Source organism: Schistocerca piceifrons, chromosome X (genome assembly GCF_021461385.2).
Source record: "Schistocerca piceifrons isolate TAMUIC-IGC-003096 chromosome X, iqSchPice1.1, whole genome shotgun sequence".
Lineage (NCBI taxonomy): Eukaryota > Metazoa > Arthropoda > Insecta > Orthoptera > Acrididae > Schistocerca > Schistocerca piceifrons.
This window is the reverse complement of record NC_060149.1, coordinates 124,955,847-124,970,519: the sequence shown is the minus strand read 5'-3', so window position 1 is coordinate 124,970,519 and position 14,673 is coordinate 124,955,847. Positions and strand designations below refer to the sequence as shown.

The following is a 14,673-nucleotide window of genomic DNA, read 5'->3' as shown; positions in this document are numbered from 1 at the left end:
ATGGACAGCACAAATATTGCAACACTGGACTCTGATATTGTCTAATTATCAGTATGAGTTGTTGTACAGACCGACTGCCCAACATTCGAATGTCGACTTTATGTCTTGCTTGCTGGTCGGTACCGATGCAGTATTAGATTTGCCTGAAGAAACATGTCATCAAATCGATACTCACAATTTTGAAAGTCTTTAAAATTTTCCTCTTGTTTTTTGATGTATTGCTGCAGCAACTGTTTCTATGCAGGTTGTTGGATGGCTGTGCAGTCTGAAAAAAATTCCCCACCCCCTGGCACATTGCTGCTTTTCACAATGTAACACACTACCTGCATGGGCAAGTGCTCTGCTTTTGCATACAATGATGATACATGGGTTGTGATTCCTCACTCCTTCCAGCAAGAAGTTTTGTCCTTACTGCATCAAGGTCACTGGAACGTAGTTTGCATGAAGTAACTCGCCCAACATCACTGTACTTGGCAGGGCATGGATGCTCAGATTGAGCGAATGACCTCTTGTTTCACTGTTTGTATGCAACATTAATCTGTTCTTCCACAATGCTTTTTGAGTGGCCACATCCATCCAGACCCTATCAATGCACCCATATTGATTTTGCCAGTCCATTCTGGAATATGTGATGATTTTTGATGGTAGATGCACACAGTAAATTTCATTTTGTTGTCCCCATTACATCCTCCACTACAGCAAGTCTTCTATTTTTTTTATCTTTGAGGTCATCCTGAGGTCCTTGTCTCAGGCAATGGACTACAACTCAAATCAGCTGTTTTTAACAGTTTTGTGCCACCAATGGCATACACCATGTGATTTTGCTCCTTTTCACCCTCAGTCTACCAGTGAAGCTGAATGATTCATTTGCAGATTCAAAAGTCACATGGAGAAATTCAGTTCTTCCCACACATGGGAGTAGGCCTTAAAGTTTTTCTTTCCTCCTACTTGCCACATGACAAGAAGATGGAACAAGGTACGGTGCATTGTTTCATCTTCTGTGGCCACCACAGAAACAATTCAATCTGTTGGGGCATAAAAAATGTGAGCCACAAGATGAAGTCTTCTTTAAAGTTTTTGGCAAGAAGCAGTGCTGGGAGCACTGTGTCATTACTGCACTACACTGACATCAGCAGAACCAGCTACGTCACTCTTATGATTATGCTACTGCAGCAGCCATCTCCACCTCTATATCAGTCATGGTTCCATTGTCCAGAGTGGTGCCCATGGAGACTGTGGCTACAGCCACCACCGCCAAATCCACAGCTACCACTGCCACTAATGTCGGCACCCATTCTGCACCCTGTGGTGATGGCCATGAAGGCATCAGCACCAGACAGCCATCACACCACCCCAGAAGATTCCCTTGCTGCCTTCCCACTCTCGGCATCTGTATCACTTGATGTGGGCACACAACCTGTGGTCGGTTTTTGGCCAGTGTTCCCAGTCACTTGCAAGGTGGATATCAAGGTGCAGACAGGGAGCTGCCATTGGCTGTAATTATGCTCCGTCTTCTCATCTAAAAGTCTGGCTTCAGACCTCCCCCACTCCCTCCCCTGTCGACATCATGCGACACAGCACTATGAGGCGATGGTGCAGAGGTTTGGTGGACATGACAGAGGGGAGAATGTGGTGTCGTGCAAAGAGTGAGGTGCCATGGCAAGATTTGTATGTTGTGACAGAACCACAAATAAACATAGGTGCTGCCAGAAGCAACTATGAATGACAGATGGTGGCACAGACATACCCAGAAGAGTTTCCATACACCACTGCATCCCCTCGATTACTTATATCAGAGTATAGAGCAGCTCAGCCCACTCAGCAATTGTGTTAGACAGAACTCTGCACAAAAGTTTATAGTCAGTTGTACTCTGTGACAAGATACTAGTATCTTGTTCTGTATCAAATGATACATTTATGTTCTGTGACAGTAATAAATACACATGACATTAGTGTGGACATGGTTTGTATCAAGTGATACATTTATGTTCTGTGACAGTAATAAATACTCATGACATTAGTGTGGACATGGTTTGTATCAAGTGATACATTTATGTTCTGTGACAGTAATAAATACTCATGACATTAGTGTGGGCATGGTTTGTATCAAAGTTAAGTATTTTGTCTTGTTCATATTACAATAAAAAGATCTAATATTTTACGTGTTGTAGGTACCAACTTGGCCCCTCCATGAGTATAGCTAAGAGCCCAAAACCGTACCAATGAGCATTATTTTGTCTAGTACAACAGTCAACATGAAGCATAAGAAGTGCATAGAACATGTAAGGTCATATAGAGGAGCAGATGGGGACACAGATCACTTACTACTTGTTGGGAAAATCAAACTACAAATGCAGTACTGGAAGAAACAAATAAGTAAGAGCAACACAACAATACATTGAGGCAAATAAACTTCATCAGACTAAGATAGCGCAAAGATACAATGTGACTGTGAGGAATACAATTCTCATGTGCTATTCTTTGAGCATGAAAATCAAATTTCTGCCTCATTATTCTTGTACTTCTCATTTCATTCTCATGTATTGTTCACTATTATTTTCTTTGTTTGTGTTGTTTATCAATTTTTTTCTTCTACTGCTTCCTCACATGTTTGATTAAACCAATTTCTTTTCTTCTTTTTCTTTTCATCTATCGCCTACTTTGCTGCATCTGTCACCCCCTTCATTTGTTCTGGTCCACATCACAACATCCACCTCTTCGCCATTCTGTTGCTTTGGCATAAGTGTCTTTGAGATTAGGAATGGGCATTGCTTTGAATGGGCATCTACAGATGTTATTATATGCAGATGATATGGTAGCTACATTAGAGTCAAGTGAAGAAATGATAAAAACCATAGAGGACCCGAGCAGTAGTGCAGGGAATGTGGGCTCCAGAATCAACCCAGAAAAGTGATGAAAGTAAGTAGAAGGATGACCACATTGTGATTGGGGATTTACAGGTGGAAAAGATGACACTGAAGATAGTTAGGTCTTTAAATATTTGGGATCATATTTCAACTGGAGGAATAATGTTGAGCTAGAAATTGGCCAATGAATCATTAATGATTTCAGATAATATTACAACCTAAAACCAATCATGAAATTAAGGGTAATTTCAACAGAAGTTAAAATTAAAGCACATCATACACTTAATTATACCAGTACTGTTATATGGCATAGAAACATTGAGTAACATCAATAGCATCTCAATAAATGAAGAAACACTCCAGCTATGATCCTTTATTGAAATGATAAGTTTTGCAGCTTATAGCTGCATCCTTATATATATATATATAAGTAACAAAAGGGGGGCGGGGGGAGGGGGGGGGGGAGAGAATTAAAATAAACAATATTGTCTAAACTCCATGTTAAAAAAAAAGAATGTAGTAAATAACAGATAAGAGTATTCACAATCGGTTCATATAAAATTCAGACCTATTTCCTTTTTTTTTTCCCCTCCCACTTATGTTTGGTTCACTTCTCTTTCCTCATTATCCAATCCCTTTTTTATTTTCCTCCAACTCCCTCTCTTATTGAGATTCCTTTAAACCTCTCATCTTCTTTAATTAAGCTGATGGTTATTAGCTACATTTAATGTCTTTTATTTTCTATCAAGATCATTTCATGTTCCGGGTTTGATTATTTTGCCACCTTTGTATTATCAGCTACGTAAAGATGCCACCCTACTTTTTCTGCCCAATCATTTATAGCATTTACTGTTTCTCTCATGCTCGTGTGATATCAGTTATTACCTAGCCTATGTGCACTGGCCTTTCTGGTCATTTCTTTGTTCCTGTGTGCTTAGGGTTCCACCGTTTCTGGCCTGTGTTGGTTCCAGCTATGTGACCACTGAGTTTATATTATGGTAACTTCCTTAATATTTTTCTTCTTCCATTTTTCACCATCTTTTGGTTAGTCAGTTTCTCTGTATCTGATTTCCCCTCGACCTGTCTTTATTGGCTATTAAGGCTCTATTTTTATATCAGGTTTCCTGTTTTATCACCATTTTTATGTGATATGTTTTTCTGCCTGGATACCGCCGTATTCTACTCCCACACAAGTCTATTCCACACTATATTGCTCTCTCAATGGTGAATTTTTCTAAATACATTCATTTTAATCCCACATTTCCAAACCTTTGATTTTAGACCCTATCAGTTCCCTTGACATTTTTTGTTATAGGATCCCTTACAATATGGAGAGGTCAACTCCATCATTCTGCTGATTTTATTACTTGACTACTGTTCCTTTGATGAATGTCTTACTTTGATTTGACTGAGAATGTTGGGTCATCCGTATAACTTGACTTGATTGTGAGTACTTTTATCTGTTATTTAATACATCGTTTTTAAACTGGGAGTATAGAAAATATTGTTTATTTTATTTTTCCCCCATTTTGCTACTAAGATGTGTACCTGAGGATGCGGCAATAAATTGAAGAACTGGTCATTTCAATAAGGGATTATTTAAAAGCTGGTGTGGTTCTTCATTTATCAAATGTATTTCCACAACTGTGGCTGCCCATAGTATAAAGTATTTTTTAACAGCAATAGCAATTGAAAAAAAAACTGATGGTACACAAGGCAAAGATCCTGAGAAAGATTTTTGGGCTAGTGAAGGAAGGAGAGGGTGAACAAGACTGAAAAAAAAAGAAGAAATATATGCTATGATAAATCAGCCCATACTGCACAAAAAGCAAAGCTTAAGCAACTAAAATGAGCTGGAAACGTTGCAAAGATGACAGATGATGCTAGTGTCGGTAAGAACGTCAGAGGGGAAAGTGTCCTCAGGGAAGACCAAGAACAAGAGGGAAGGATGGACTATGGAAAGACTGCAACAATTAGGATTTACAGGAAACTGGAAGGGAGATGCACAGGACCGGGACTGTTACAGACAGTTTTTCAGGTCAGTGCATGATCTGCAACGCCCTGATTACCGGTTAAGTAAGTAAGCAAATAAGTAAGTTACACCACGCTTTGCACAAGATTTAGTTTCAGTAAAAATTTGTCTGCCAGATGCTTGAATATCACTAGTGTATTTTTTTAACCCAAAAGGCTCCCTAGATTACTGAAAGTGTCTGTAGAATATTATAAACATGGTTTCGAGATGATCCTCTGGGCCCACCTCCAACTGGTGACAACACGCATATAAATCCATAGTGGCAAAGAAAAGGCATGGTCCAAGATTATCTAGGGTCTAAATAATGTTACAAAGTGGATAAACATTGCTGGAGATTTTAATGTGGATTTATTGAAAAGGTCTGTCAGTGAACAATTATTGCAGTCAGTAACACTATCATTCAATTTAGTTCCTACTGTGAACTTTGCTACTAGGATATGTAAAAGCTAAGACTGCTATTGCTAATAACTTTGTAGACAAATCTAGGGAAAAAAGTCATATCACAAAACCAATAGTAAATGGGCTATCTGAACATGACATGCAGCATCTTGTGTTAAATGTTGAAACTTATCAGGATAAAAAAAATCTATTAAATCTGAGTACAGGAGATTAATAAATAAGTCAAAAATTGAGAAATTCAGGAAATTGCTCAAAGACATGAACTGGATAGATGTTTACAACACATCGGACTCAAATGGAAAATACAAAGCATTCATTAATAAAGTTGTGTCCACTTTTGAAAATTGTTTTCCCCTAAAGGTAACTCAAATCACACAGAAATCAAAAATTAACTGTGGATTACGCAAGGAATGAAGATATCATGTAGGACAAAGAGGAGACTGTATATACTATCTAGGAACAGCTCTGATGTTTGAATTGTAATGTATTACAAAGAACACTGCGAAATGTTGACGCAAGTAATCCAGAAATTTAAGCAGCTTTATTATGAGAAAAAGATAATTACATCAGGTAACAAACTAAAAACTGTATGGGATATTGTGAAGACAGAGACAGATGGGGCCAAAAAGGAAGAGGTACAGATAGCTCTAAAAATAAATGAGACTTTGGTAACAAATGCATGTAGAGTTGCAAACCTCTTAAACAAGTACTTCATTTCTGTTATTGACAGCTTGGGATTATCAGGTTTGGTGAGCAGTGCAATTGAGTATCTGAGACCAGTCTTTAAAAACAACTTCAGTGAAATGGAAATGACACTCATATCTCCCAAAGAAGTAGCATCCATCATAAAATCCTCAAAATCAAAGTATTCCAGTGGAAATGATAACATATCAACAAAGTTAATCAAAGAGTGCTCATGCGAGTTGAGTTCAATCTTAAGTTATTTGTGCAATCAATCTCTTATCAGTAGAACATTTCCAGACTGGCTAAAATATGCTGAAGTTATCTGTTGGATTTCAGCTTTGACAGCACTTGGTCACAACAATCAAGATTAGGTATTTTGTGTATGATAAATTTATTAATAGTGCATAACAGTGTTTCATTCTGACACTGTGTTGATTCTGTAAATATTAGCTGTTCCCGTTTACTGCATTGTGTTAACCTATTTCGACTATCTCCTGACAAATGATCAGGGTAGTAAGTATTATATTCAAATCTTTTGTGTTTTTATGTTATAATTTCTGACATGTTCCACACCCAATGAGAATCACCTCATTTTTTGGGTATATGGAACGAAAACTTAATCTAATCTAATCAAATCAAATCATCACCTCTTACACATTTATTCAGACATATGATCACAAGTGGTTGGTATTGGCTCCATACACTCATTTATCGTGTGCATGTACTATACGTTGTTTTGAAAAAAGCGTATTTGCACTATCGGCTGTACAACTGTATATTCATTCTCTACAAGTTCAGCAATAACAACCATCTTCACAAGGGAAAAACAATGTACATCAATGGATCAAAAATACTTTTTTGTCAAATATGACACAACCAGATGTAGAACATACATAACAGCCAGAAGAGTTTGGTTGAACATAATCTATATAAACAAGCTTTGCATTACCACAATTACAGCAATTTATATTTGGTGAGAACTTCACACTTAAAAATAATAATGTATCAGTTAGTAACCGTGAAGTTCTCAGCAAGTACACATTACTGTAACTGTGGTAATACACAGCATGTTTATATGGATTATGTTCAGATAGACTCTTACAATAGTTATGTATGTTCTACTGCTCTACATTTGGTTGAGTCATATTTGAAAAAACTATATTTTTGATCTACTGATGTACATTACTTTTCTCCAGTGAAGATGGTTATTATAACCAAAACTGGTAGACAATAAATACACAATTGTACAGTTGGTGGTGCAAATATTCTGTTTCCAAAGTCCTTAACAGCCATAAAAAGTCACCTTAAAAAGTTTTATTAGTACAGATTGGCCTCACGTTCTTTACTTTCCTTTATAATGCTGTCATGTAGTTGCTATACAATGTATTATTCCACTCCTGTTTTAAAGTGATGTGGAATGTGACATGGTTTCCGAATAACAGGTGTTCCTTTCCCATCAGAATTGTGTGCTACATAATGGGAACTGCAGCCAAAGGGCCTTTCATATTGAATAGCTAGGGATATGCCTTAAAGTGAAAAAGGTGAAATACATCTGGCAGAAATAAAATACAGTGCAGCAAAAGAAGGCAGTAATTATTTACAAAACAAATAACTCTACAAACTGTTTAAAAATCATCACTGCTTTCTCCTAAAAAGTGTAAAAATACTTATTTGACACACACAGATTGGCAGTGTTTGTTATCTCAGGTTTTCTATAACCAACCCTCCTTCCTATATCACTTCCATGCTGGCCGGCCGTAGTGGCCGAGCGGTTCTAGGCGCTACAGTCTGGAACCGCGCCACCGCTACAGTCGCAAGTTCGAATCCTGCCTTGGGCACGGATGTGTGTGATGTCCTTAGGTTAGTTAGGTTTAAGTAGTTCTAAGTTCCAGGGAACTGATGACTTCAGCAGTTAAGTCCCACAGTGCTCAGAGCCATTTGAACTTCCATGCTGGCTAACATGATGTAATGTGGTAGCCATACTTCTAGATAGGAAGAAAGATTGGAGGTTAACATCTCAACAACAATAAGGTCTCCCCTCTGCAATGAGAGATCAGTGCATTACCCAACATGGCACCAGCTTTGGTTCCACCAGGAGATTTGAGACTAGGGGACTGTGTATGTTGTTTATTTGGATTTCTCTGCTATTTGAAAGTGGTTTGCAACAGTTTGGTAATTTTGTCTGTAGAACCTAAACAGAAATGCACCCATCTACCTCTACAATATACTAGCCATATACACATACATGATTTTAAGAGAAATACAGATCTCAGCCGTAATTAGGTATTGAATTAAATTCAATGGCAACAAGTGAAAATCCATACTGGACTGTGACTCCAACCCAGATTTCCTGCTTTCTGCCAGTGGTTGCCTTGATGGTAATGATAATTTCAGTGTAGATGCACACTGAGTCCAAACTCCTGTGGGAGTCAGGTAAAGTTGCCAGTAATGAGGAAAATGGATGACAGATGCTACATGTGTGGTGTGCAACACATTGAGAATTTGAGATGGAAAGGATGCATGCTCAGATAGCTAGAGGAGTTAAGGTGCCCACTTATGTAAGGCCAGTTTCAATGGCCAACTACACATGACGTTGGTATTTCTCTTAAAATCATCCACAGTATAAGAATGGTATCTGTTCTATCGGAGATGTCCAACATAACAGACACCAAACATACAATAATATAAATGCACCTTGATGGTAAAGATAACTTCAATGCAGATGTACACTATGTCAAAACTCAAGCAGGATTCAAGTAAAGCTGTGAGCAATGAGAATAATGGATGGTGGATGCTCCGTGTGTAGTACGTGGCAAGTCGAGTGTTTGGGTTGGAAGGATGACACGGTCAAGTACCCAAAGTGGTTAAGGACATGTATAACAGAACATAATATACAGCATGTTCATTTTAACTGAAAACATTCAAATATATCAAGAACTACACATTGGATCAACAAAAGTTATAATTCCAGTTTATTTATCTCAGATGAGGACATCCAATAATATCAATACTCAACCCCCCACCCACCCTGTGTGTGGAGGAATACTATGTTGCAAATGGGGTTTCCAATTAGAAGTTACGAAATACTGGCCTGTCCTATCCTCCGATTATAGCACCATATGTGGCAGAACATATAAAACATATGTAGATTTTGCTGTAGAATCGTAATCTGCAAAATAAATAAATAAATAAATTAATTAATTAATTAAATAAAATAAAATGGCCCCCTGCCACCGACACAGGGGGTGGGGTGGGGGTCGAGTGCAATGTAACTGGATGTCCCTCTCTGAGACAAACAAACTGGACTTGTAAGTTTTTTTGATCTGATGTGCAGTTCTTGTAAGTATAACTTCAGTGTGGATGCACAATATGTCTGAACTCTTGCAGGAATGTCGTAAAACTGCAGTCAGTGAGGATAATGAATGGTGGAGGCTACATGTGTAGTATGCGCCAAGTTGAGAATTTGGACTGGAAGGGAGGCATGTCTGGATAGATGAAGCAGTTAAGGAACCACTCATGTAAAGCAGGAAATCCAGTTTCAGGTCCCGATGCCCCACAATAACTTGTCACCATTGAATTTAATTCAATGCCCAATTGGAGCTGTCATCTGTATTTCTCTTAAAATCATGATCACATTTCTAGAAAAGTCTGAATGTTTTGTACTCTTAACTTGACCAGTAATACTGAATTTGGGCCTGTTAGCTGCATACTGACCTACAAAGATTACATTTATGGGAAGTACATCCCAATTGTCAGAACATCTAAATTTTGGTTTAGCAGTTACTACTGTACCTCTTCCCATTTTATCTTGGGTTTAGGGGTGTCTATGTTGACAATCATGTATCTTGGGGCTGACAACTATTATAGAGTGGAGTGCTGCATTTCCTCTGTTTGACTCATCTACATCAGTATTATACCATTTCAGCATTAAAGACACTCAACTTTTCTTTAGGCATTACTATATCTGTTACCAGCAAAGCTATGGTAGTGAACACTGCCACTTGTAGCATCTTCGGAAATCGTAACTTACATCATACAAGGGTGTGCTAAAGAGTAATGGCTCAGAATTTTTATGTGAAAACCCTTAAAGCTTTTTAAATAAAACAAATGTTAGTAACATTCTACATATTTACTCTTCACTTCCACATATTTGCAGCCCTCTGCTGTTAAAGGGGTCCGAATTGTAGCATATAACATGGCAGTGTGTACTGTAACTATGTCAGGGCTTGAGAAACAGCATGCTGTAACTGAGTTTTGAGTTTGAAGAGTTTGTCCACACATGTATCACCCCCTCCTTCTGCATGACAGTGCCAGACCACACAAGAATGCTCTGACAACCCAACACATTGGGTTCACCACCATCAGTCATTTTCCATACAGTCCTGACTTGGCTCCATCCAATTTTCACTGTTCCCAAAAAAAAAAAAAAACACCTTCAGGAACTTCACTTTGATTGTAATGAAGCAGTGCAATCAGAGGAGGTGAGATTGTGGCTCCATTAGCAAAGTGAAACAGCCTACAGTGATGGTATCAACAAACTGATCTCTCATAGGGAGAAAGAAGTTCATCACTAAGGTTACCATGTTGAGAAATTAATTTATTTTATTTATTTATTATCTTTTTTAGCATATGGTCACCAATTGGTGACTTTTGCAAACATCATAGCATTTTTAAACAATTTTTGTACCAACAGTAGGAATTTGCAGTTCACGTGTACAAGAAGCCATTACAGGTGATGCACCTGGCAATATATGGTACAGAACTTCATAAAGCAACTTACAGTTGTTACATAGTATAGGTTTTTGCATTTACAGCACGTTGTTACAAAAATAATACATATTAAATATGTAGGTGTGAAGAATAATGATGTAGAATGTTAATAACATTTGTTTTATTTAAAAAGCTTTCAGAGTTTTCACATACGAAATCTGGAGGCATTACTTTTCAGCACACCCTCATAATATAAGTTTACCAGCAAGTTTCTCAAAAATGTTTCAAGAGTGTGAAGTTCTGCATCATGAGTGGTAGTTCTGATTACATTTTCATCACTCATGAACTCATACAACTTTGTGTTTTTTTTATGAGAGCAATGATTTCTTCAAGTCCCTCAGCATTATGTTAAATAATACTATTTTCCTGATTTTTTGCAGTAGTAAAGTGTGGTGTAAGTTTCAGAACCCCTTTGGTAACTCACTGGAACTTCTTGCATACCTTAATGAGAAATGTCTGTGTATTTACTACCACCTGAAGTTGAACTATGCATAGCAGTTGGTACTTGCTTGATTGATGTTGCATAGCTGCCATTTTCAAAATCTGGAAGGGGAAAAAGCACCAGAGATTTAAAAAACCCCAGTGAAGGCACTTAAATGCAAAGGTAAGGGTTGCAGAATGATTCTCATTGGGACTCCAACCTTCCTCTCAGTTCTCAGCTTTTCTAGGTTCTTCAGTAGATGCAAGCCATCACTACACATTTGTGTAACCACATTCAGTGAGTGTTCAATCCTACAATATGTAGAAACCACTCTGCATTGCCAGAATTAACTAAATTGCGGAAAGGGACAAAAGAGGATTCAAGCAACAAGTATATTTTATGGTGCTTATTTGTAGCAGAGCTGCAGCTCTCCCTATTCATGACATTCTTTCTGACCCATCAGAATAGCCATGCTTCTCATAAATGAGTACACTGTTAGCTGCACAGAATCTACATCTACATGTATAACCCACAAACTAATGCATATTGTGTGTCAGAGGGACTACATACCAATATTAACAATTTTCTGCCCTATTCCACTCATAATATACCAAGGAAAAAATGACTGCCTGTATGCCTCTGTATGCACCCTAATCTCTCTTACTTTATTCTCGTGATTCCCTATGTGAGGTATGCAACACAACATTTGCTAATTCTTCCTCAAGTACTGGTTCTCTAAATTTACCCAACAGTGTTTCGTGAGAACATCACCTTTCCTTTTAAGTTATCAAGGCACATCTGTTACACTTTACTTTCACTTCCATACAAGGCTACCCTCCAGACAAATACCTTCAAGAAAGACTTCCCAATAGTTAAATCTACAGTTAATGTTAAGAAATTTCTCTTCTTCAGAAATGCTTTTCTTGCTGTTACCAATCCAGATTTTATATCTTCTCTACTTTGGCTATCATCAGTCTCTCTACTGTTCAAATAGCAAAACTCACCCACTACTTTTAGTGTCTCATTTCCTAATCTAATTCTCTCAGCATCACCTGATTTAATTCTACTACATTCAATTATCCCTGTTTTGCTTTTGTTAGTGTTCATTTGATACTCCCCTTTGAAGACACTGTCCAACCTGTTCAACTGCTCTTTCTAGTCTTTTTCTGCCTCTGACAGAATTACAATGTCGTCAGCAAACCTCAAGGTTTAAATTTCTTCTCCCTGAACTTTAACACCTCCTTCACATTTCTCTATGATTTCTTTTGCCATTTGCTTAATGTGCAAATTAAATAACATTTGTGACATGCTACAACTCTGACTTATTAACTTCTCAAGCACTGTTTCCCTTTCATGCCCCTAGACTCTTATAACTAATGTCTGGTTTCTGTACAAGTTGTATATAAACTTCTGCTTCCTGTATTTTATCCCTGCTGCCATCAGAACTTTAAAAGTGCATTTCAGTCTGTGTTGTCAAAAGCTTTCTACAAATCTACAAAAGCAATAAATGTAGGTTGCCTTTCCTTTACTTACCTTTTAAGACAAGTCTTAGGGTCAGCGTTGCCTCACGTGTTTAACATTCCTTCGAAATCCAAACTGATCTTCTCCAAGTTCAGCTTCTACCAGTTTTCTATACTTCTGTAAGGAATTCCTGTTAGTATTCTTCAAACATGACTTACTAAGCTGACAGTCTGGTAATATTCACACCTGAAAAATAAATTTTCAGTGTTCACCTATGGGCAATGATTTCTACAATTCTCTCACTATTACATTAAATAATACTATTTTCCTGACTTTTGCAGTAGCATAGTGTGGTATAAGTTTAATAACCCCTTCTGTAACTCACTGAAACTTTATCCATTCCCCAATTAACCACATTTAGTGAGTCTTTAATCCTACATTGTGCAGGAACCACTCTGTATTGCCAGAATTAACTAAACTGTGGAAAGGGATAAAAAGGATACAGACAACAAGCATATTTTATGGTGCTTATTTGTAGCAGTGCTGCAGCTCTCCCTATTTGTGATATTCTTCCTGAGCCATCAGAACAGCCATGCTTCTCATAAATGAGTACACTGTTAGCTGTGCAGAATCTATGTCTACATCTACATGTATAACCCACAAACCCATTACAAATTTTCAATGTTCATCTCATTTTAATATTACCATTAAACATTTAAGTGATGTGATATGATCCAAATGTTCACTATAATCTTGTAATTGTGTGGCAGAGGGTACTACATACCAGTATTAACAAGGTTCTTTCCTATTCCACTCATAATGTATCTAGGAAAAAATGACTGCCTGTATGCCTCCGTACACATCCTAATCTCTTTTATTTAAATCTCATGATTCCCTGTGTGAGGTATACAATGGTGGTAGCAGAACTGTTGCTAATTCTTCCTCAAATACTGATTCTCTAAATTTACCCAACAGGGTTTCGTGAGAACATCGTCTAAGTTTCCAAGGTACCTCTGTTACACTTCTGTATCATCTACATTGGCATGTCTTAATCATAACTTGATGTTTATGATGTCATTCAATGTCTGCAGCCATACCTACTTCACAATGATTCCAAACACTCGAGCAGTACCCTAGGGCTGGTCCCTCTAATGCCCTTTACAGCAGCACTGCACTTTCCCAGAACTCTAATAGCAAATATGTCTTCCACTCACCTTACCTATTATAAATTTTCAATGTTCATCTCATTTTAATATTACCATTAAACGTTTAAATGATGTGACATGATCCAAATGTTCACTATAATCTTGTAATCCCACATTATTGTATTGTTTTTATTTGTTATAGTTATCATCTCGCCTTTTTCCACATGCAAATACAGCTGTCAGTCATTAATTTACACCAAGTGCAAATTCTTCCTAGTTTTCCTACATTTGCTTACTCTTTCCTGTAGACAACAGCATGGTCTGTGAACAATCTGACAATGATGTATACTGAAAACATTCGAAGTCTTATGAAGCTCCCATACTGAATTTCCTATGTCACATTTGTTTCTGTTGAACATTTGCCTCCCAGCACAGCATAGTGAGTTATATTACTCAAAACTTTATGAAGCCATTCATGTATCTGTGGAGATATTTCATATGATAATATATTGATTACTGGGTACCATCGGAGTGAAGTGTCAATCGCCATTCAGAGACCTAGGAAGAAGGAATTGGCACAATTGGAGTGAAGTGTCAACAACCATTCAGAGACCTAGGGAGAAGAAATCTAGATCTTCACCTGCATCTACTATTTTCACAATATCGTGTATGAACAACGCAAGCTTGTTTCACAAAAGTGGTTATTACTGAATTTGTGGTGATTCTATGACAAAAAGCTTCGTTTGCTCCAGAAATGTCAAAATGTTTGAGCTTAGAATCTGTTCTAGGATGCTGGATGTTAGTGACATTGGTCTGTACCTACATGCATCTGTTCTTTTACCCTTTTTGTCAATAGGATTGATGTGGTTTCTTTCCCAGTCACATTGTCCAAAA

At 37.6% G+C, this 14,673-nt stretch overlaps 1 long non-coding RNA gene across 1 annotated transcript in view; it reads right to left on the bottom strand.

Moving 5' to 3' along the window:
- Window positions 1-14,673, bottom strand: part of LOC124721258 — a 57,971-nt gene that overhangs the window by 32,558 nt on the left and 10,740 nt on the right. Inside the window, exon 3 of the long non-coding RNA XR_007006306.1 lies at window positions 12,707-12,880. This is a non-coding gene — a long non-coding RNA (uncharacterized LOC124721258). The remainder of the gene's footprint in view (window positions 1-12,706; window positions 12,881-14,673) is intronic.